At 39.4% G+C, this 24,980-nt stretch overlaps 1 protein-coding gene across 9 annotated transcripts in view; it reads right to left on the minus strand.

The window, feature by feature from the left end:
* Positions 1-24,980, minus strand: part of ncam1b (neural cell adhesion molecule 1b) — a 254,592-nt gene that overhangs the window by 84,167 nt on the left and 145,445 nt on the right. The window lies entirely within an intron of this gene.

Below are 24,980 nucleotides of genomic sequence, written 5' to 3' on the forward strand. Positions count from 1 at the left end.
GAGGTATTTTCACCAAACTCAGCACGCCTATGTAAGAGCTCATTCTGTGGCCAAGTGAAAAAGGACGTGGGGACCGGCCACTTGGTGGCGCTATAATGGTTAAAAAGGGGTCAAAATGATGTATTTCTATGGAAAATCCCATTAAAGGCCTGAAAGCGGCCCTCTTCCTGCCTGATTGGCATACAGCTTTACGAAATCACGCGTGCGCATGCGTCACGTGACCCTAAAGAGGCTTGCAGACTTTTATGGCCGCCGGGGCGCTTTAACTGTTAAATTGGTGAAAACAAATGCCCTATTATTATCCTATGCAAATTGACATTTAAATGACTAAAAATTGCCTGCTCTGCGCAGAACTTCACCAAATCGGCTGGGCATGTGCGCCGCATTATTGTAAAGACGCGTGCAAACTTTGGCGGAGATCGGGCCCTCCAACTGTTAAACTGGTGAAAAACAAATGCCCTATATTATCCTATGCAAAATGACATTTAAATGACTAAAAATTGCCTGCTTTGCGCAGAACTTCACCAAATCGGCTGAGCATGTGCGCCGCATTATTGTAAAGACGCGTGCAAACTTTGGCGGAGATCGGGCCATCAGTAGAGGCATACCAGTTTAAAAGGTAAAAAAATTAATAAATAAAAACACCCCATTTTCATGATAAATGAGCTGAAAATGCAAAAATTGACCTTTGACCTCTGCGATGCACATGTCACCAGGCTTGATAAAGTTTTAGCAACCAGCAGCTCAAAACTCAAGTGCTCAAACCCTATGGTCTATTTTTTATATGCCTTTTTATACCCTTTTTATTGCCTTTTTATTAGGGGCCAAGCACCGAAGGTGCGGAGGCACCTATTGAAACCGTTGTCGCACTTTCTTCTTCCGCCATGGAGGTCTATGGCAGCCCATAGAACCGTTTGCGGGAAAGTTGTAACGATTTGACATTCTGATAGAGGGCAGTCCCAACATTAAATACACCAATTTTGGTGTCTCCAACTCAATCCCTCTAGCGCCACCACCTGTCCAAAGTTGCACTCATGTTTATGCTAATAACTTTTGAACCTTAAGGGCTAGAAACAAAATTCTTGTTTACTCAGATTTCTGAGCTCCTGCCAATCCGAAAGCACCCTATGACGTCATTTCCGACATTATATGTTTCCCGCCATTTTGAATTTCCCCAAAATCCTACTTTTGCGAACTCGTCCTAGACTGTTCGTCTGATTTGCACGAAAATTGAACCAGATCATCTGCAGCCAGTGTCGACAAAAAGTTATGGAATTCAAGTTGATTCGTCAAATCTTTTCCGTTAAACGCGCAAACAAATTTTACGTAGCGCTTGCAAAAACAGACGTATGGCTGTATCTCCGCAACGCTTTATCGTATTCAGACCAAACTTGGTACATGTTGGCACAAGCATGTCTTGAGGCAACCTGCTGCGTTTCGGCGCAGCGCCACCTACTGGCCCGGAGATAGGAAAAATGGATATTTTTGCTTTTTTTTGCTGAACCGTTTGCCCAAAAATCACAAAAGTGGTCTCGTCAGATTCGAGACGTCATGCCGAGTCAACTGATGTCCAATTTTACCATGTCGGCCATTTTGGCTGTCGGCCATCTTGAATTATGTGCCAAAATGCTGTATTTTATGAACGCATGAACGGATTGTTACGGAACTCGGCATGGGTCATCACCACGATGCCCTGAAGTAGCCTGAGAAGTTTCGAAACAGCGCCACCTAGTTGAGATTTTTTTTAAAAAGTGCTTATAACTTTGGGTGTGGTTGACTTATTTTCACGCGACTCATCTCCTTAGACTCCTGAATCGTTGCAGAGTCCAACGATACCACACTTGCCAGGTTTCGGCGTATGGTTTGTGCACCGTTGTAATTTAGCGCTTTAAGAAAATTAGCCGATATCTTCGAAACCACTGGTCCGATCGAGACGAAACCAGCGTCAGAAGTTCGGAAACATAGGTCGCTAGGCACAGTCGTGAGGCCAAATCTCAAAATTTTGATAGTAAGGGGTAGTAAAATCCAATCAAAGTCAAGCGTCAGGCTGAAACCCTATTGGAACTGTTCATTTCCCCATGATGCATCATTTTCCAGCTAAAACTGCTCGGGCAGACCAAACCGTAAGTCGTAGAGACTTGAAACTTTCAGGGCTGGTAGTACTCACAACCACTGCAGACGTCACCGAAGCCCGCCCCGATCGGCCTGACGGGGGCGCTACAGCGATCAAAAGTGCGAAACGGCGACCAAAAGTACGAAACGGCTCATAACTCCTCAACCGTAAGGCTTAGCCTCGAGTGTCTTATATTGCTGGAATCCTTGGCTCGAGACGGACAAAATGCATATCTCGGATTGGCTCGCCCTTCAGGCGCCAATTTCGAGATATTTTAGGTTTTTTGTAAAACCTACTTTTGCAAATTACTCCCAGCTTATTTGACTGATCGGAACCAAACCACTGCAGAAATGTTTTCTGGAGAGAGACTATCAATAATTATCAAAAAAAAAAAAAACATTTTGATTTATGGTTGCTAAGGGGACCCAAAATGTTTGATGTGACCGGGACCTTATTTAATAAAATGGCTTTAATTTGTGAACAGAACGAGATATTTCCACCAAATTAAGGTCACGTGTGAGTGAGGTCAGTCTGAGATCACATGAAAAAAATCGCAACGATTGATCACTTGGTGGCGCTATAACAGGGGAAAAACTCATGAAACTGGCAATATACGCACCCAAACATTAGTCAGATGAAAATGGGCATTCATTGTCTTTATCCTTGGTGCCATGATAGTCTATGAGGACAATGGCGTATCACAAACAAAGCATACTTCATTGGTGCAATGCCCTGAAGGAGCCTGAGAATTTTCAAGCCAGTGTTTTTCACAGTATTCACCTCATTAGACTCCTGAATCCTTGCCGAGTCCAATAATACCAAACATTCCTGGTTTCACCTTATGGTTTGTAAAAAGGTGTACTTTAGCACCTAAAAAACCTTTGCGAATGTAGGAAACAGTTAGTCCAATTAAAACAAAACCACAATAGGAAATTCTGAATACTTACATAGGTCAATAGCTAAACAATAATGACCAAAACAAAGCCAAAATTTTGGAAGAAAAAAAAAATCCAATCAATGCAGCCCATGCTCTCAAATATATTTTGCTATAACTTTAAAAGAAAATTAGATATTTACAACAAATTTGACATATATTTATGGACCCCTTTGAGGACACCTAAAAAAGCTATGATATTATATTTTTCCTTAGTTAATTTACCCATGAATGCTCTATCCCATCTATGATCTAAGTTTATTTGTTTATTTGGATCCCCATTAGCCAATACCTAGGCAGTGACTACTCTTCCTGAGGTCCCAAAAAGTAAAAAATACAAAACTACATTGAAGCTGCAAGAGGAATAAAAGGGTCCTCGCAACTGTGCCACCACTACCTTGTGGTTGTAGGAACACAGAGCACGGTGGGCAATATGCATTTAAGTATATAAAAATAGGAGGACTATATCAATCATTTGTATTTGCCACACTTCCTGCTACTGGGCTGTACTCTGATCAGAGGGTGGACCTGTGCCAGGACATGACCAATGCATCCCTGAAATGTCTGAAGAGAGTGTGTCAATTAAACTCTGCCCTGTAAATGCAGACTCGAAAAGACATCCTTATAAACCTGTCTCCGGCACGACAACTCCAATCTATCAAATGATCTTACGAATATCTATTGATCTAATATGACTTCTGAACTGTAATGTTGCCAGTTTAAAAGGTAAAAAATAATCATACACTGTTATACGCAAAATAATAATCATACACTGTTTGTTCGTCGGCCAGAGGAGAACTGGCACCCCGACTTAGCCTGGTTTCTCCCAAGATTTTTTTATCTCCATCCTGGCCCTGAAGGAATTTTGGTTCCTTGCCACCGTTGCCTTTGGCTTGGCTTGCTCAGTTGGGGACACCTAAATTTCAACTATATTACTGATCTGCCCGCATTGACACTACATGATAATTGAAATTAGCTGGATGACATCACCATTTTCAACAGAGCAGTTGTACAAAATCTGTTGCATTATTTTCCTGTTAAAACTGTGAAGCTGCTTTGAAACTGGACTTGTTAAAAGTGCTATATAAATAAAGGTGACTTGACCAGCTAGTGGCACTATGAATAACTAAAATTTTGCCGAAACATCAGACTTTGTCAGGATACCACGGACATGTTCAACAAAACTCAAGATCTTTGAAATTTAACATCATTAAGTCTATTAACTATTAGACTGACCAAATATGATGTTGTTTTGGTTCAATCTTAATTAGTAGTTAATCACAATTTACTCTTGCCCACAGGTGACAATATAACTGACTAAATATTGACATGTAGACCACCATCAGTGCTCGGGCCCTAATTAAATCCACAACAATAAAATGAAACATACAAATCCCATTAAATGTCCCTTCCTTTTAAAACTCATTTTACTTCTTAAAATATGTAATATCTAATAGTAGTTCATTGTATATTTTCATTCCGATCGAGACGAAACCAGCGCCGGAAGTTCGGAAACATAGGTCGATAGCTATACACTAATTCCCAAATGTCAAAATATTGATAGTAAGGGGTAGTAAAATCCAATCAAAGTCAGGTGTCAGTCATTTTTTACGTGTTTTTTTCATACAACTGTTTATAACTCCAAAACAAAATGAGATATTTTCACCAAACTCGACACACATATGTATGGGCTCACTCTGAGGACATATAAAAAATGGTGGGATTCTGCCTCTTGGTGGCGCTATAATAGAACAAAACATGAAATTCCCATTGACTTCAATGCAGTATTAGGGTATAAAATGCATATGCTATACTTTACGAATGCATTAGTGTATAATTACAAAACTCAGTATGTGTCTTCCGCTCTATGTCCTGAAGGTACTCAAAAAGTTTTCGGGCAACGCCACCTTGTGTAAAAGTTGTAATAAAGTGTACAAAAATGCTAATAACTTTTGATTAAATTAGCCTATTGCAATGAGACTGGTTATAAATCATTCTATGGCTCCTGCCGAGAATATAGATACCAATTTTTCCCATATTTGGCAAACCTCTCTCCCCTCTATCTTGTTATTGGTTAAAAACCTACTTTTTCAAACTCGTCCTAGACCGTTTGTCCAATTTTCACCAAATTTAAATCGTATTGTCTTCAGACCATGTGAACAAATAATTATGGATTTTGTGTTGATAGACAAAACAGTTGTCATATACCACAGCAACGCAGTTGAGCTCTGATGCAAAAATGACTCTTGAGGCTGTATCTCTGCAATGCTTTGACATATTGACACCAAACTTTGCATGTGTCATTGTCTCCTCAATCTGACTACACCACATCAGTTTAGTAACAGTGCCACCTATTGGTCGAAAATGATAAACCATTAAATCATTATTATTGACTGTATTTAAAATTGTACTGCTTTTTTGCCTAAAATCAACTTAATAATTCTTTAATGGCGCATTGTTGCAGTTGGTTTGACACTTCCAGTCATGCTGGCATGTCTTGTCTTCTTCTTTGCGCTTGGCCCCGACAATTGCTGCTTGCAGCTATATTTATTATTAGGGGCCAAGCACCGAAGGTGCGGAGGCACCTATTGAAATCGTTAGTGTTCCTATTATTATTCTGCTTCTTCTTCTTCTTCTTTTTCCGCCATAGGAGTCTCTGGCAGCCCATAGAACCGTATGGTAAAAAGTTGTGAAATTTGGCACACTCATAGAGGCCAGTCTGAGCTGTCACTATAGCAAATTTGGTGCCTCTAACTCAATCCCTCTAGCGCCACCACCTGTCCAAAGTTTCACTCATATTTATGCTTATAACTTTTGACCCCTAAGGGCTAGAAACAAAATTCTTTTTTCATCGGATTCCTTGGCTCAAGCCGATTCGATTTCACCCTATGATGTCATTTTCTGGTATGCAAATTTTCCCGCCATTTTGAATTTTCTGAAAAACCTACTTTTTCGAACTCCTCCTAGGCCGTTGCTCCGATTTTCACGAAAATTGAAACAGATCATCTTCAGAGCATGTTGACAAAAAGTTATGGAATTCAAGTTGATTCGTCCAATCGTTTTCAATAAACGCACAAACAAATTTTACGTGGAGGTTGCAAAAACACACTAAAGGCTATATCTCCGCAACGCTTTATCGTATTCAAACCAACCTTGGTACATGTCATCACAAGCATGACTTGAAGCAACATGCAGCGTTTCGGCGCAGCGCCACCTACCTGTCCGGAGATACGAAAAATGCCTATTTTGGCTTATAACTTCTGAACCGTTTATCCAAAAATCATAAAATTGGTCTCATTAGATTCAGGGCGTCATGCCGAGTCGACTGATATCCAATTTTACCATGTCGGCCATTTTGGATGTCGGCCATTTTGAATTATGTGCAAAAATGCTGTATTTTATGAACGCATGAACAGATTGTTATGAAACTTGGTATGGGTCATCACCACGATGCCCTGAAGTAGCCTGAGAAGTTTCGAAACAGCGCCACCTAGTGGAGAATTTTTTTTTTCAAACGCTTATAACTTTGGGTGTGGTTGACATATTTTGATGGGAGTGTGTTTTTTGGTCTCCTGAATCCTTGCCGACTCCAACGATACCAGACTTGCCAGGTTTCGGCATATGGTTTGCGCAGAGTTGTAATTTAGTGCTTAAAAAACATTTGCTGATATCTTCGAAACCGCTAGTCCGATCGAGACGAAACCAGCCTCAGAAGTTCGGAAACATAGGTCGATAGCTATACGCTAATGCCCAAATCTCAAAATATTGATAGTAAGGGGTAGTAAAATCCAATCAAAGTCAGGTGTCAGTCATTTTTTACGTGTTTTTTCATATAAATGTCTATAACTCCAAAACAAAATGAAATATTTTCACCAAACTTGACACACATATGTATGGGCTCACTACGAGGACACATAAAAAAATTGGTGGGATTGTGCCTCTTGGTGGCGCTATAATAAAACAAAACATGAAATTCCCATTGACTTCAATGCAGTATTACGGTTTAAAATGCTAATGCTATAATTTAAGAATGCACTAGTGTATCATTACAAAACTCGGTATGTGTCTTCCGCTCTATGTCCCGAACATATTCAAAAAGTTTCGGGGCAGCGCCACCTTGTGGTCAAAAGTTGTAATAAAATGTACAAAAATGCTAATAACTTTTGATTAAATTAGCCTATTGTAATGAGACTGGTCATAATACATTCATTGGCTCATGCCGAGAAGATAGATACCAATTTTGCCATATTTTGCAAACATATCTGTGCTCCATCTTGTTATTTGTTAAAAATCTACTTTTTCAAACTCATCCTAGACCGTTTGTCCGATTTTCACCAAAATTGATCCGTATCGTCTTCAGACCATGCTGACAAATAGTTATGGATTTCGGATTGATAGACAAAACAGTTTTCATATACCACTGCAACAGAGTTGAGCCATGATGCAAAAATTACTCTTGAGGCTGTATCTCTGCAATGCTTTGACATATTGACACCAAACTTTGCATGTGTCATTGTCATCTCAATCTGACTAAACCACATCAGTTTCGTAACAGTGACACCTATTGGTCGAAAGTGATAAACCATTAAACCATTATTATTGACTGTATTTAAAATTTGACTGCTATTTTGCCTAAAATCAACTTAATAGGTCCTTAATGGCTCATTGTTGCAGTTGGCTTGAGACTTCCAGCCATGCTGGCATGTCTTGTCTTCTTCTTTGCGCTTGGCCCCGATAATGGCTGCTTGTTATTATTCTTCTTCTTTTTCCGCCATAGGAGTCTCTGGCAGCCCATAGAACCGTATGGTAAAAAGTTGTGAAATTTGGCACACTCATAGAGGCCAGTCTGAGCTGTCACTATAGCAAATTTGGTGCCTCTAACTCAATCCCTCTAGCGCCACCACCTGTCCAAAGTTTCACTCATATTTATGCTTATAACTTTTGACCCCTAAGGGCTAGAAACAAAATTCTTTTTTCATCGGATTCCTTGGCTCAAGCCGATTCGATTTCACCCTATGATGTCATTTTCCGGTATGCAAATTTTCCCGCCATTTTGAATTTTCTGAAAAACCTACTTTTTCGAACTCCTCCTAGGCCGTTGCTCCGATTTTCACGAAAATTGAAACAGATCATCTTCAGAGCATGTTGACAAAAAGTTATGGAATTCAAGTTGATTCGTCCAATCGTTTTCAATAAACGCACAAACAAATTTTACGTGGAGGTTGCAAAAACACACTAAAGGCTATATCTCCGCAACGCTTTATCGTATTCAAACCAACCTTGGTACATGTCATCACAAGCATGACTTGAAGCAACATGCAGCGTTTCGGCGCAGCGCCACCTACCTGTCCGGAGATACGAAAAATGCCTATTTTGGCTTATAACTTCTGAACCGTTTATCCAAAAATCATAAAATTGGTCTCATTAGATTCAGGGCGTCATGCCGAGTCGACTGATATCCAATTTTACCATGTCGGCCATTTTGGATGTCGGCCATTTTGAATTATGTGCAAAAATGCTGTATTTTATGAACGCATGAACAGATTGTTATGAAACTTGGTATGGGTCATCACCACGATGCCCTGAAGTAGCCTGAGAAGTTTCGAAACAGCGCCACCTAGTGGAGAATTTTTTTTTTCAAACGCTTATAACTTTGGGTGTGGTTGACATATTTTGATGGGAGTGTGTTTTTTGGTCTCCTGAATCCTTGCCGACTCCAACGATACCAGACTTGCCAGGTTTCGGCATATGGTTTGCGCAGAGTTGTAATTTAGTGCTTAAAAAACATTTGCTGATATCTTCGAAACCGCTAGTCCGATCGAGACGAAACCAGCCTCAGAAGTTCGGAAACATAGGTCGATAGCTATACGCTAATGCCCAAATCTCAAAATATTGATAGTAAGGGGTAGTAAAATCCAATCAAAGTCAGGTGTCAGTCCTTTTTTACGTGTTTTTTCATATAAATGTCTATAACTCCAAAACAAAATGAGATATTTTCACCAAACTTGACACACATATGTATGGGCTCACTATGAGGACACATAAAAAAATTGGTGGGATTGTGCCTCTTGGTGGCGCTATAATAAAACAAAACATGAAATTCCCATTGACTTCAATGCAGTATTATGGTTTAAAATGCTAATGCTATAATTTAAGAATGCATTAGCGTATCGTTACAAAACTCGGTATGTGTCTTCCGCTCCATGTCCTGAAGATACTCAAAAAGTTTCGGGGTAGCGCCACCTTGTGGTCAAAAGTTGTAATAAAATGTACAGAAATGCGAATAACTTTTGATTAAATTAACCCATTGTAATGAAACTGGTCATAATACAGTCAATGGCTCATGCCGAGAACATGGATACCAATTGTGCCATATTTTGCAAACCTATCTGTCCTCCGTCTTGTTATTTGTTAAAAACCTACTTTTTCAAACTCATCCTAGACCGTTTGTCCGATTTTCACCAAAATTGATCCGTATCGTCTTCAGACCATGCTGACAAATAGTTATGGATTTCGGATTGATAGACAAAACAGTTTTCATATACCACTGCAACAGAGTTGAGCCATGATGCAAAAATTACTCTTGAGGCTGTATCTCTGCAATGCTTTGACATATTGACACCAAACTTTGCATGTGTCATTGTCATCTCAATCTGACTAAACCACATCAGTTTCGTAACAGTGACACCTATTGGTCGAAAGTGATAAACCATTAAACCATTATTATTGACTGTATTTAAAATTTGACTGCTATTTTGCCTAAAATCAACTTAATAGGTCCTTAATGGCTCATTGTTGCAGTTGGCTTGAGACTTCCAGCCATGCTGGCATGTCTTGTCTTCTTCTTTGCGCTTGGCCCCGATAATGGCTGCTTGTTATTATTCTGCTTCTTCTTCTTCTTCTTCTTCTTTTTCTTCCGCCATAGGAGTCTCTGGCAGCCCATAGAACCGTATGGTAAAAAGTTGTGAAATTTGGCACACTCATAGAGGCCAGTCTGAGCTGTCACTATAGCAAATTTGGTGCCTCTAACTCAATCCCTCTAGCGCCACCACCTGTCCAAAGTTTCACTCATATTTATGCTTATAACTTTTGACCCCTAAGGGCTAGAAACAAAATTCTTTTTTCATCGGATTCCTTGGCTCAAGCCGATTCGATTTCACCCTATGATGTCATTTTCCGGTATGCAAATTTTCCCGCCATTTTGAATTTTCTGAAAAACCTACTTTTTCGAACTCCTCCTAGGCCGTTGCTCCGATTTTCACGAAAATTGAAACAGATCATCTTCAGAGCATGTTGACAAAAAGTTATGGAATTCAAGTTGATTCGTCCAATCGTTTTCAATAAACGCACAAACAAATTTTACGTGGAGGTTGCAAAAACACACTAAAGGCTATATCTCCGCAACGCTTTATCGTATTCAAACCAACCTTGGTACATGTCATCACAAGCATGACTTGAAGCAACATGCAGCGTTTCGGCGCAGCGCCACCTACCTGTCCGGAGATACGAAAAATGCCTATTTTGGCTTATAACTTCTGAACCGTTTATCCAAAAATCATAAAATTGGTCTCATTAGATTCAGGGCGTCATGCCGAGTCGACTGATATCCAATTTTACCATGTCGGCCATTTTGGATGTCGGCCATTTTGAATTATGTGCAAAAATGCTGTATTTTATGAACGCATGAACAGATTGTTATGAAACTTGGTATGGGTCATCACCACGATGCCCTGAAGTAGCCTGAGAAGTTTCGAAACAGCGCCACCTAGTGGAGAATTTTTTTTTTCAAACGCTTATAACTTTGGGTGTGGTTGACATATTTTGATGGGAGTGTGTTTTTTGGTCTCCTGAATCCTTGCCGACTCCAACGATACCAGACTTGCCAGGTTTCGGCATATGGTTTGCGCAGAGTTGTAATTTAGTGCTTAAAAAACATTTGCTGATATCTTCGAAACCGCTAGTCCGATCGAGACGAAACCAGCCTCAGAAGTTCGGAAACATAGGTCGATAGCTATACGCTAATGCCCAAATCTCAAAATATTGATAGTAAGGGGTAGTAAAATCCAATCAAAGTCAGGTGTCAGTCATTTTTTACGTGTTTTTTCATATAAATGTCTATAACTCCAAAACAAAATGAAATATTTTCACCAAACTTGACACACATATGTATGGGCTCACTACGAGGACACATAAAAAAATTGGTGGGATTGTGCCTCTTGGTGGCGCTATAATAAAACAAAACATGAAATTCCCATTGACTTCAATGCAGTATTACGGTTTAAAATGCTAATGCTATAATTTAAGAATGCACTAGTGTATCGTTACAAAACTCGGTATGTGTCTTCCGCTCTATGTCCCGAAGATATTCAAAAAGTTTCGGGGCAGCGCCACCTTGTGGTCAAAAGTTGTAATAAAATGTACAAAAATGCTAATAACTTTTGATTAAATTAGCCTATTGTAATGAGACTGGTCATAATACATTCATTGGCTCATGCCGAGAAGATAGATACCAATTGTGCCATATTTTGCAAACATATCTGTGCTCCATCTTGTTATTTGTTAAAAATCTACTTTTTCAAACTCATCCTAGACCGTTTGTCCGATTTTCACCAAAATTGATCCGTATCGTCTTCAGACCATGCTGACAAATAGTTATGGATTTCGGATTGATAGACAAAACAGTTTTCATATACCACTGCAACAGAGTTGAGCCATGATGCAAAAATGACTCTTGAGGCTGTATCTCTGCAATGCTTTGACATATTGACACCAAACTTTGCATGTGTCATTGTCATCTCAATCTGACTAAACCACATCAGTTTCGTAACAGTGACACCTATTGGTCGAAAGTGATAAACCATTAAACCATTATTATTGACTGTATTTAAAATTTTACTGCTATTTTGCCTAAAATCAACTTAATAGGTCCTTAATGGCTCATTGTTGCAGTTGGCTTGAGACTTCCAGCCATGCTGGCATGTCTTGTCTTCTTCTTTGCGCTTGGCCCCGATAATGGCTGCTTGTTATTATTCTGCTTCTTCTTCTTCTTCTTCTTCTTCTTCTTCTTCCGCCATAGGAGTCTCTGGCAGCCCATAGAACCGTATGGTAAAAAGTTGTGAAATTTGGCACACTCATAGAGGCCAGTCTGAGCTGTCACTATAGCAAATTTGGTGCCTCTAACTCAATCTCTCTAGCGCCACCACCTGTCCAAAGTTTCACTCATATTTATGCTTATAACATTTGACCCCTAAGGGCTAGAAACAAAATTCTTTTTTCATCGGATTCCTTGGCTCAAGCCGATTCGATTTCACCCTATGATGTCATTTTCCGGTATGCAAATTTTCCCGCCATTTTGAATTTTCTGAAAAACCTACTTTTTCGAACTCCTCCTAGGCCGTTGCTCCGATTTTCACGAAAATTGAAACAGATCATCTTCATAGCATGCTGACAAAAAGTTATGGAATTTAAGTTGATTCGTCCAATCGTTTTCAATAAACGCACAAACAAATTTTACGTGGAGGTTGCAAAAACACACTAAAGGCTATATCTCCGCAACGCTTTATCGTATTCAAACCAAACTTGGTACATGTCATCACAAGCATGACCTGAAGCAACATGCAGCGTTTCGGCGCAGCGCCACCTACTGGTCCGGAGATACGAAAAATGCATATTTTGGCTTATAACTTCTGAACCGTTTATCCAAAAATCATAAAATTGGTCTCATTAGATTCAGGGCGTCATGCCGAGTCGACTGATATCCAATTTTACCATGTCGGCCATTTTGGATGTCGGCCATTTTGAATTATGTGCAAAAATGCTGTATTTTATGAACGCATGAACGGATTGTTACAAAACTTGGTATGGGTCATCACCACGATGCCCTGAAGTAGCCTGAGAAGTTTCGAAACAGCGCCACCTAGTGGAGAATTCTTATTTTTCAAACGCTTATAACTTTTGGTGTGAGTGAAAAATTTTGATGGGAGTAGCTTTTTTGGGCTCCTGAATCCTTGCCGAGTCCAACGATACAAGACATGCCCAGTTTCGGCATATGGTTTGCGCAGCGTTGTAATTTAGCGCTTAAAAAACATTTGCTGATATCTTCAAAACCGCTAGTCCGATCGAGACGAAACCAGCCTCAGAAGTTCGGAAACATAGGTCGATAGCTATACGCTAATGCCCAAATCTCAAAATATTGATAGTAAGGGGTAGTAAAATCCAATCAAAGTCAGGTGTCAGTCATTTTTTACGTGTTTTTTCATATAAATGTCTATAACTCCAAAACAAAATGAAATATTTTCACCAAACTTGACACACATATGTATGGGCTCACTACGAGGACACATAAAAAAATTGGTGGGATTGTGCCTCTTGGTGGCGCTATAATAAAACAAAACATGAAATTCCCATTGACTTCAATGCAGTATTACGGTTTAAAATGCTAATGCTATAATTTAAGAATGCACTAGTGTATCATTACAAAACTCGGTATGTGTCTTCCGCTCTATGTCCCGAAGATATTCAAAAAGTTTCGGGGCAGCGCCACCTTGTGGTCAAAAGTTGTAATAAAATGTACAAAAATGCTAATAACTTTTGATTATATTAGCCTATTGTAATGAGACTGGTCATAATACATTCATTGGCTCATGCCGAGAAGATAGATACCAATTTTGCCATATTTTGCAAACATATCTGTGCTCCATCTTGTTATTTGTTAAAAATCTACTTTTTCAAACTCATCCTAGACCGTTTGTCCGATTTTCACCAAAATTGATCCGTATCGTCTTCAGACCATGCTGACAAATAGTTATGGATTTCGGATTGATAGACAAAACAGTTTTCATATACCACTGCAACAGAGTTGAGCCATGATGCAAAAATTACTCTTGAGGCTGTATCTCTGCAATGCTTTGACATATTGACACCAAACTTTGCATGTGTCATTGTCATCTCAATCTGACTAAACCACATCAGTTTCGTAACAGTGACACCTATTGGTCGAAAGTGATAAACCATTAAACCATTATTATTGACTGTATTTAAAATTTGACTGCTATTTTGCCTAAAATCAACTTAATAGGTCCTTAATGGCTCATTGTTGCAGTTGGCTTGAGACTTCCAGCCATGCTGGCATGTCTTGTCTTCTTCTTTGCGCTTGGCCCCGATAATGGCTGCTTGCAGCTATATTTATTATTCTGCTTCTTCTTCCGCCATAGGAGTCTCTGGCAGCCCATAGAACCGTATGGTAAAAAGTTGTGAAATTTGGCACACTCATAGAGGCCAGTCTGAGCTGTCACTATAGCAAATTTGGTGCCTCTAACTCAATCCCTCTAGCGCCACCACCTGTCCAAAGTTTCACTCATATTTATGCTTATAACTTTTGACCCCTAAGGGCTAGAAACAAAATTCTTTTTTCATCGGATTCCTTGGCTCAAGCCGATTCGATTTCACCCTATGATGTCATTTTCCGGTATGCAAATTTTCCCGCCATTTTGAATTTTCTGAAAAACCTACTTTTTCGAACTCCTCCTAGGCCGTTGCTCCGATTTTCACGAAAATTGAAACAGATCATCTTCAGAGCATGTTGACAAAAAGTTATGGAATTCAAGTTGATTCGTCCAATCGTTTTCAATAAACGCACAAACAAATTTTACGTGGAGGTTGCAAAAACACACTAAAGGCTATATCTCCGCAACGCTTTATCGTATTCAAACCAACCTTGGTACATGTCATCACAAGCATGACTTGAAGCAACATGCAGCGTTTCGGCGCAGCGCCACCTACCTGTCCGGAGATACGAAAAATGCCTATTTTGGCTTATAACTTCTGAACCGTTTATCCAAAAATCATAAAATTGGTCTCATTAGATTCAGGGCGTCATGCCGAGTCGACTGATATCCAATTTTACCATGTCGGCCATTTTGGATGTCGGCCATTTTGAATTATGTGCAAAAATGCTGTATTTTATGAACGCATGAACAGATTGTTATGAAACTTGGTATGGGTCATCACCACGATGCCCTGAAGTAGCCTGAGAAGTTTCGAAACAGCGCCACCTAGTGGAGAATTTTTTTTTTCAAACGCTTATAACTTTGGGTGTGGTTGACATATTTTGATGGGAGTGTGTTTTTTGGTCTCCTGAATCCTTGCCGACTCCAACGATACCAGACTTGCCAGGTTTCGGCATATGGTTTGCGCAGAGTTGTAATTTAGTGCTTAAAAAACATTTGCTGATATCTTCGAAACCGCTAGTCCGATCGAGACGAAACCAGCCTCAGAAGTTCGGAAACATAGGTCGATAGCTATACGCTAATGCCCAAATCTCAAAATATTGATAGTAAGGGGTAGTAAAATCCAATCAAAGTCAGGTGTCAGTCATTTTTTACGTGTTTTTTCATATAAATGTCTATAACTCCAAAACAAAATGAAATATTTTCACCAAACTTGACACACATATGTATGGGCTCACTACGAGGACACATAAAAAAATTGGTGGGATTGTGCCTCTTGGTGGCGCTATAATAAAACAAAACATGAAATTCCCATTGACTTCAATGCAGTATTACGGTTTAAAATGCTAATGCTATAATTTAAGAATGCACTAGTGTATCATTACAAAACTCGGTATGTGTCTTCCTCTCTATGTCCCGAAGATATTCAAAAAGTTTCGGGGCAGCGCCACCTTGTGGTCAAAAGTTGTAATAAAATGTACAAAAATGCTAATAACTTTTGATTAAATTAGCCTATTGTAATGAGACTGGTCATAATACATTCATTGGCTCATGCCGAGAAGATAGATACCAATTTTGCCATATTTTGCAAACCTATCTGTGCTCCATCTTGTTATTTGTTAAAAATCTACTTTTTCAAACTCATCCTAGACCGTTTGTCCGATTTTCACCAAAATTGATCCGTATCGTCTTCAGACCATGCTGACAAATACTTATGGATTTCGGATTGATAGACAAAACAGTTTTCATATACCACTGCAACAGAGTTGAGCCATGATGCAAAAATTACTCTTGAGGCTGTATCTCTGCAATGCTTTGACATATTGACACCAAACTTTGCATGTGTCATTGTCATCTCAATCTGACTAAACCACATCAGTTTCGTAACAGTGACACCTATTGGTCGAAAGTGATAAACCATTAAACCATTATTATTGACTGTATTTAAAATTTGACTGCTATTTTGCCTAAAATCAACTTAATAGGTCCTTAATGGCTCATTGTTGCAGTTGGCTTGAGACTTCCAGCCATGCTGGCATGTCTTGTCTTCTTCTTTGCGCTTGGCCCCGATAATGGCTGCTTGCAGCTATATTTCTGCTTCTTCTTCTTCCGCCATAGGAGTCTCTGGCAGCCCATAGAACCGTATGGTAAAAAGTTGTGAAATTTGGCACACTCATAGAGGCCAGTCTGAGCTGTCACTATAGCAAATTTGGTGCCTCTAACTCAATCTCTCTAGCGCCACCACCTGTCCAAAGTTTCACTCATATTTATGCTTATAACTTTTGACCCCTAAGGGCTAGAAACAAAATTCTTTTTTCATCGGATTCCTTGGCTCAAGCCGATTCGATTTCACCCTATGATGTCATTTTCCGGTATGCAAATTTTCCCGCCATTTTGAATTTTCTGAAAAACCTACTTTTTCGAACTCCTCCTAGGCCGTTGCTCCGATTTTCATGAAAATTGAAACAGATCATCTTCATAGCATGCTGACAAAAAGTTATGGAATTTAAGTTGATTCGTCCAATCGTTTTCAATAAACGCACAAACAAATTTTACGTAGAGGTTGCAAAAACACACTAAAGGCTATATCTCCACAACGCTTTATCGTATTCAAACCAAACTTGGTACATGTCATCACAAGCATGACCTGAAGCAACATGCAGCGTTTCGGCGCAGCGCCACCTACTGGTCCGGAGATACGAAAAATGCATATTTTGGCTTATAACTTCTGAACCGTTTATCCAAAAATCATAAAATTGGTCTCATTAGATTCAGGGCGTCATGCCGAGTCGACTGATATCCAATTTTACCATGTCGGCCATTTTGGATGTCGGCCATTTTGAATTATGTGCAAAAATGCTGTATTTTATGAACGCATGAACGGATTGTTACGAAACTTGGTATGGGTCATCACCACGATGCCCTGAAGTAGCCTGAGAAGTTTCGAAACAGCGCCACCTAGTGGAGAATTCTTTTTTTTCAAACGCTTATAACTTTGGGTGTGGTTGACATATTTTGATGCGAGTGTGTTTTTTGGTCTCCTGAATCCTTGCCGACTCCAACGATACCAGACTTGCCAGGTTTCGGCATATGGTTTGCGCAGAGTTGTAATTTAGTGCTTAAAAAACATTTGATGATATCTTCGAAACCGCTAGTCCGATCGAGACGAAACCAGCCTCAGAAGTTCGGAAACATAGGTCGATAGCTACACGCTAATGCCCAAATCTCAAAATATTGATAGTAAGGGGTAGTAAAATCCAATCAAAGTCAGGTGTCAGTCATTTTTTACGTGTTTTTTCATATAAATGTCTATAACTCCAAAACAAAATGAAATATTTTCACCAAACTTGACACACATATGTATGGGCTCACTACGAGGACACATAAAAAAATTGGTGGGATTGTGCCTCTTGGTGGCGCTATAATAAAACAAAACATGAAATTCCCATTGACTTCAATGCAGTATTACGGTTTAAAATGCTAATGCTATAATTTAAGAATGCACTAGTGTATCGTTACAAAACTCGGTATGTGTCTTCCGCTCTATGTCCCGAAGATATTCAAAAAGTTTCGGGGCAGCGCCACCTTGTGGTCAAAAGTTGTAATAAAATGTACAAAAATGCTAATAACTTTTGATTAAATTAGCCTATTGTAATGAGACTGGTCATAATACATTCATTGGCTCATGCCGAGAAGATAGATACCAATTTTGCCATATTTTGCAAACATATCTGTGCTCCATCTTGTTATTTGTTAAAAATCTACTTTTTCAAACTCATCCTAGACCGTTTGTCCGATTTTCACCAAAATTGATCCGTATCGTCTTCAGACCATGCTGACAAATACTTATGGATTTCGGATTGATAGACAAAACAGTTTTCATATACCACTGCAACAGAGTTGAGCCATGATGCAAAAATTACTCTTGAGGCTGTATCTCTGCAATGCTTTGACATATTGACACCAAACTTTGCATGTGTCATTGTCATCTCAATCTGACTAAACCACATCAGTTTCGTAACAGTGACACCTATTGGTCGAAAGTGATAAACCATTAAACCATTATTATTGACTGTATTTAAAATTTGACTGCTATTTTGCCTAAAATCAACTTAATAGGTCCTTAATGGCTCATTGTTGCAGTTGGCTTGAGACTTCCAGCCATGCTGGCATGTCTTGTCTTCTTCTTTGCGCTTGGCCCCGATAATGGCTGCTTGTTATTATTATTATTAGGGGCCAAGCACCGAAGGTGCGGAGGCACCTATTGAAATCGTTAGTGTTCCTATTATTATTCTGCTTCTTCTTCTTTTTCCGCCATAGGAGTCTCTGGCAGCCCATAGAACCGTATGGTAAAAAGTTGTGAAATTTGGCACACTCATAGAGGCCAGTCTGAGCTGTCACTATAGCAAATTTGGTGCCTCTAACTCAATCCCTCTAGCGCCACCACCTGTCCAAAGTTTCACTCATATTTATGCTTATAACTTTTGACCCCTAAGGGCTAGAAACAAAATTCTTTTTTCATCGGATTCCTTGGCTCAAGCCGATTCGATTTCACCCTATGATGTCATTTTCCGGTATGCAAATTTTCCCGCCATTTTGAATTTTCTGAAAAACCTACTTTTTCGAACTCCTCCTAGGCCGTTGCTCCGATTTTCACGAAAATTGAAACAGATCATCTTCAGAGCATGTTGACAAAAAGTTATGGAATTCAAGTTGATTCGTCCAATCGTTTTCAATAAACGCACAAACAAATTTTACGTGGAGGTTGCAAAAACACACTAAAGGCTATATCTCCGCAACGCTTTATCGTATTCAAACCAACCTTGGTACATGTCATCACAAGCATGACTTGAAGCAACATGCAGCGTTTCGGCGCAGCGCCACCTACCTGTCCGGAGATACGAAAAATGCCTATTTTGGCTTATAACTTCTGAACCGTTTATCCAAAAATCATAAAATTGGTCTCATTAGATTCAGGGCGTCATGCCGAGTCGACTGATATCCAATTTTACCATGTCGGCCATTTTGGATGTCGGCCATTTTGAATTATGTGCAAAAATGCTGTATTTTATGAACGCATGAACAGATTGTTATGAAACTTGGTATGGGTCATCACCACGATGCCCTGAAGTAGCCTGAGAAGTTTCGAAACAGCGCCACCTAGTGGAGAATTTTTTTTTTCAAACGCTTATAACTTTGGGTGTGGTTGACATATTTTGATGGGAGTGTGTTTTTTGGTCTCCTGAATCCTTGCCGACTCCAACGATACCAGACTTGCCAGGTTTCGGCATATGGTTTGCGCAGAGTTGTAATTTAGTGCTTAAAAAACATTTGCTGATATCTTCGAAACCGCTAGTCCGATCGAGACGAAACCAGCCTCAGAAGTTCGGAAACATAGGTCGATAGCTATACGCTAATGCCCAAATCTCAAAATATTGATAGTAAGGGGTAGTAAAATCCAATCAAAGTCAGGTGTCAGTCATTTTTTACGTGTTTTTTCATATAAATGTCTATAACTCCAAAACAAAATGAAATATTTTCACCAAACTTGACACACATATGTATGGGCTCACTACGAGGACACATAAAAAAATTGGTGGGATTGTGCCTCTTGGTGGCGCTATAATAAAACAAAACATGAAATTCCCATTGACTTCAATGCAGTATTACGGTTTAAAATGCTAATGCTATAATTTAAGAATGCACTAGTGTATCATTACAAAACTCGGTATGTGTCTTCCGCTCTATGTCCCGAACATATTCAAAAAGTTTCGGGGCAGCGCCACCTTGTGGTCAAAAGTTGTAATAAAATGTACAAAAATGCTAATAACTTTTGATTAAATTAGCCTATTGTAATGAGACTGGTCATAATACATTCATTGGCTCATGCCGAGAAGATAGATACCAATTTTGCCATATTTTGCAAACATATCTGTGCTCCATCTTGTTATTTGTTAAAAATCTACTTTTTCAAACTCATCCTAGACCGTTTGTCCGATTTTCACCAAAATTGATCCGTATCGTCTTCAGACCATGCTGACAAATAGTTATGGATTTCGGATTGATAGACAAAACAGTTTTCATATACCACTGCAACAGAGTTGAGCCATGATGCAAAAATTACTCTTGAGGCTGTATCTCTGCAATGCTTTGACATATTGACACCAAACTTTGCATGTGTCATTGTCATCTCAATCTGACTAAACCACATCAGTTTCGTAACAGTGACACCTATTGGTCGAAAGTGATAAACCATTAAACCATTATTATTGACTGTATTTAAAATTTGACTGCTATTTTGCCTAAAATCAACTTAATAGGTCCTTAATGGCTCATTGTTGCAGTTGGCTTGAGACTTCCAGCCATGCTGGCATGTCTTGTCTTCTTCTTTGCGCTTGGCCCCGATAATGGCTGCTTGTTATTATTCTGCTTCTTCTTCTTCCGCCATAGGAGTCTCTGGCAGCCCATAGAACCGTATGGTAAAAAGTTGTGAAATTTGGCACACTCATAGAGGCCAGTCTGAGCTGTCACTATAGCAAATTTGGTGCCTCTAACTCAATCCCTCTAGCGCCACCACCTGTCCAAAGTTTCACTCATATTTATGCTTATAACTTTTGACCCCTAAGGGCTAGAAACAAAATTCTTTTTTCATCGGATTCCTTGGCTCAAGCCGATTCGATTTCACCCTATGATGTCATTTTCCGGTATGCAAATTTTCCCGCCATTTTGAATTTTCTGAAAAACCTACTTTTTCGAACTCCTCCTAGGCCGTTGCTCCGATTTTCACGAAAATTGAAACAGATCATCTTCAGAGCATGTTGACAAAAAGTTATGGAATTCAAGTTGATTCGTCCAATCGTTTTCAATAAACGCACAAACAAATTTTACGTGGAGGTTGCAAAAACACACTAAAGGCTATATCTCCGCAACGCTTTATCGTATTCAAACCAACCTTGGTACATGTCATCACAAGCATGACTTGAAGCAACATGCAGCGTTTCGGCGCAGCGCCACCTACCTGTCCGGAGATACGAAAAATGCCTATTTTGGCTTATAACTTCTGAACCGTTTATCCAAAAATCATAAAATTGGTCTCATTAGATTCAGGGCGTCATGCCGAGTCGACTGATATCCAATTTTACCATGTCGGCCATTTTGGATGTCGGCCATTTTGAATTATGTGCAAAAATGCTGTATTTTATGAACGCATGAACAGATTGTTATGAAACTTGGTATGGGTCATCACCACGATGCCCTGAAGTAGCCTGAGAAGTTTCGAAACAGCGCCACCTAGTGGAGAATTTTTTTTTTCAAACGCTTATAACTTTGGGTGTGGTTGACATATTTTGATGGGAGTGTGTTTTTTGGTCTCCTGAATCCTTGCCGACTCCAACGATACCAGACTTGCCAGGTTTCGGCATATGGTTTGCGCAGAGTTGTAATTTAGTGCTTAAAAAACATTTGCTGATATCTTCGAAACCGCTAGTCCGATCGAGACGAAACCAGCCTCAGAAGTTCGGAAACATAGGTCGATAGCTATACGCTAATGCCCAAATCTCAAAATATTGATAGTAAGGGGTAGTAAAATCCAATCAAAGTCAGGTGTCAGTCATTTTTTACGTGTTTTTTCATATAAATGTCTATAACTCCAAAACAAAATGAAATATTTTCACCAAACTTGACACACATATGTATGGGCTCACTACGAGGACACATAAAAAAATTGGTGGGATTGTGCCTCTTGGTGGCGCTATAATAAAACAAAACATGAAATTCCCATTGACTTCAATGCAGTATTACGGTTTAAAATGCTAATGCTATAATTTAAGAATGCACTAGTGTATCATTACAAAACTCGGTATGTGTCTTCCGCTCTATGTCCCGAAGATATTCAAAAAGTTTCGGGGCAGCGCCACCTTGTGGTCAAAAGTTGTAATAAAATGTACAAAAATGCTAATAACTTTTGATTAAATTAGCCTATTGTAATGAGACTGGTCATAATACATTCATTGGCTCATGCCGAGAAGATAGATACCAATTTTGCCATATTTTGCAAACATATCTGTGCTCCATCTTGTTATTTGTTAAAAATCTACTTTTTCAAACTCATCCTAGACCGTTTGTCCGATTTTCACCAAAATTGATCCGTATCGTCTTCAGACCATGCTGACAAATACTTATGGATTTCGGATTGATAGACAAAACAGTTTTCATATACCACTGCAACAGAGTTGAGCCATGATGCAAAAATTACTCTTGAGGCTGTATCTCTGCAATGCTTTGACATATTGACACCAAACTTTGCATGTGTCATTGTCATCTCAATCTGACTAAACCACATCAGTTTCGTAACAGTGACACCTATTGGTCGAAAGTGATAAACCATTAAACCATTATTATTGACTGTATTTAAAATTTGACTGCTATTTTGCCTAAAATCAACTTAATAGGTCCTTAATGGCTCATTGTTGCAGTTGGCTTGAGACTTCCAGCCATGCTGGCATGTCTTGTCTTCTTCTTTGCGCTTGGCCCCGATAATGGCTGCTTGCAGCTATATTTATTATTCTGCTTCTTCTTCTTCCGCCATAGGAGTCTCTGGCAGCCCATAGAACCGTATGGTAAAAAGTTGTGAAATTTGGCACACTCATAGAGGCCAGTCTGAGCTGTCACTATAGCAAATTTGGTGCCTCTAACTCAATCCCTCTAGCGCCACCACCTGTCCAAAGTTTCACTCATATTTATGCTTATAACTTTTGACCCCTAAGGGCTAGAAACAAAATTCTTTTTTCATCGGATTCCTTGGCTCAAGCCGATTCGATTTCACCCTATGATGTCATTTTCCGGTATGCAAATTTTCCCGCCATTTTGAATTTTCTGAAAAACCTACTTTTTCGAACTCCTCCTAGGCCGTTGCTCCGATTTTCACGAAAATTGAAACAGATCATCTTCAGAGCATGTTGACAAAATGTTATGGAATTCAAGTTGATTCGTCCAATCGTTTTCAATAAACGCACAAACAAATTTTACGTGGAGGTTGCAAAAACACACTAAAGGCTATATCTCCGCAACGCTTTATCGTATTCAAACCAACCTTGGTACATGTCATCACAAGCATGACTTGAAGCAACATGCAGCGTTTCGGCACAGCGCCACCTACCTGTCCGGAGATACGAAAAATGCCTATTTTGGCTTATAACTTCTGAACCGTTTATCCAAAAATCATAAAATTGGTCTCATTAGATTCAGGGCGTCATGCCGAGTCGACTGATATCCAATTTTACCATGTCGGCCATTTTGGATGTCGGCCATTTTGAATTATGTGCAAAAATGCTGTATTTTATGAACGCATGAACAGATTGTTATGAAACTTGGTATGGGTCATCACCACGATGCCCTGAAGTAGCCTGAGAAGTTTCGAAACAGCGCCACCTAGTGGAGAATTTTTTTTTTCAAACGCTTATAACTTTGGGTGTGGTTGACATATTTTGATGGGAGTGTGTTTTTTGGTCTCCTGAATCCTTGCCGACTCCAACGATACCAGACTTGCCAGGTTTCGGCATATGGTTTGCGCAGAGTTGTAATTTAGTGCTTAAAAAACATTTGCTGATATCTTCGAAACCGCTAGTCCGATCGAGACGAAACCAGCCTCAGAAGTTCGGAAACATAGGTCGATAGTTACACGCTAATGCCCAAATCTCAAAATATTGATAGTAAGGGGTAGTAAAATCCAATCAAAGTCAGGTGTCAGTCATTTTTTACGTGTTTTTTCATATAAATGTCTATAACTCCAAAACAAAATGAAATATTTTCACCAAACTTGACACACATATGTATGGGCTCACTACGAGGACACATAAAAAAATTGGTGGGATTGTGCCTCTTGGTGGCGCTATAATAAAACAAAACATGAAATTCCCATTGACTTCAATGCAGTATTACGGTTTAAAATGCTAATGCTATAATTTAAGAATGCACTAGTGTATCATTACAAAACTCGGTATGTGTCTTCCGCTCTATGTCCCGAAGATATTCAAAAAGTTTCGGGGCAGCGCCACCTTGTGGTCAAAAGTTGTAATAAAATGTACAAAAATGCTAATAACTTTTGATTAAATTAGCCTATTGTAATGAGACTGGTCATAATACATTCATTGGCTCATGCCGAGAAGATAGATACCAATTTTGCCATATTTTGCAAACATATCTGTGCTCCATCTTGTTATTTGTTAAAAATCTACTTTTTCAAACTCATCCTAGACCGTTTGTCCGATTTTCACCAAAATTGATCCGTATCGTCTTCAGACCATGCTGACAAATACTTATGGATTTCGGATTGATAGACAAAACAGTTTTCATATACCACTGCAACAGAGTTGAGCCATGATGCAAAAATTACTCTTGAGGCTGTATCTCTGCAATGCTTTGACATATTGACACCAAACTTTGCATGTGTCATTGTCATCTCAATCTGACTAAACCACATCAGTTTCGTAACAGTGACACCTATTGGTCGAAAGTGATAAACCATTAAACCATTATTATTGACTGTATTTAAAATTTGACTGCTATTTTGCCTAAAATCAACTTAATAGGTCCTTAATGGCTCATTGTTGCAGTTGGCTTGAGACTTCCAGCCATGCTGGCATGTCTTGTCTTCTTCTTTGCGCTTGGCCCCGATAATGGCTGCTTGCAGCTATATTTATTATTC

This window comes from Pseudorasbora parva, chromosome 8 (assembly GCF_024679245.1).
Source record: "Pseudorasbora parva isolate DD20220531a chromosome 8, ASM2467924v1, whole genome shotgun sequence".
In the NCBI taxonomy this organism is placed as follows: Eukaryota; Metazoa; Chordata; class Actinopteri; order Cypriniformes; family Gobionidae; genus Pseudorasbora; species Pseudorasbora parva.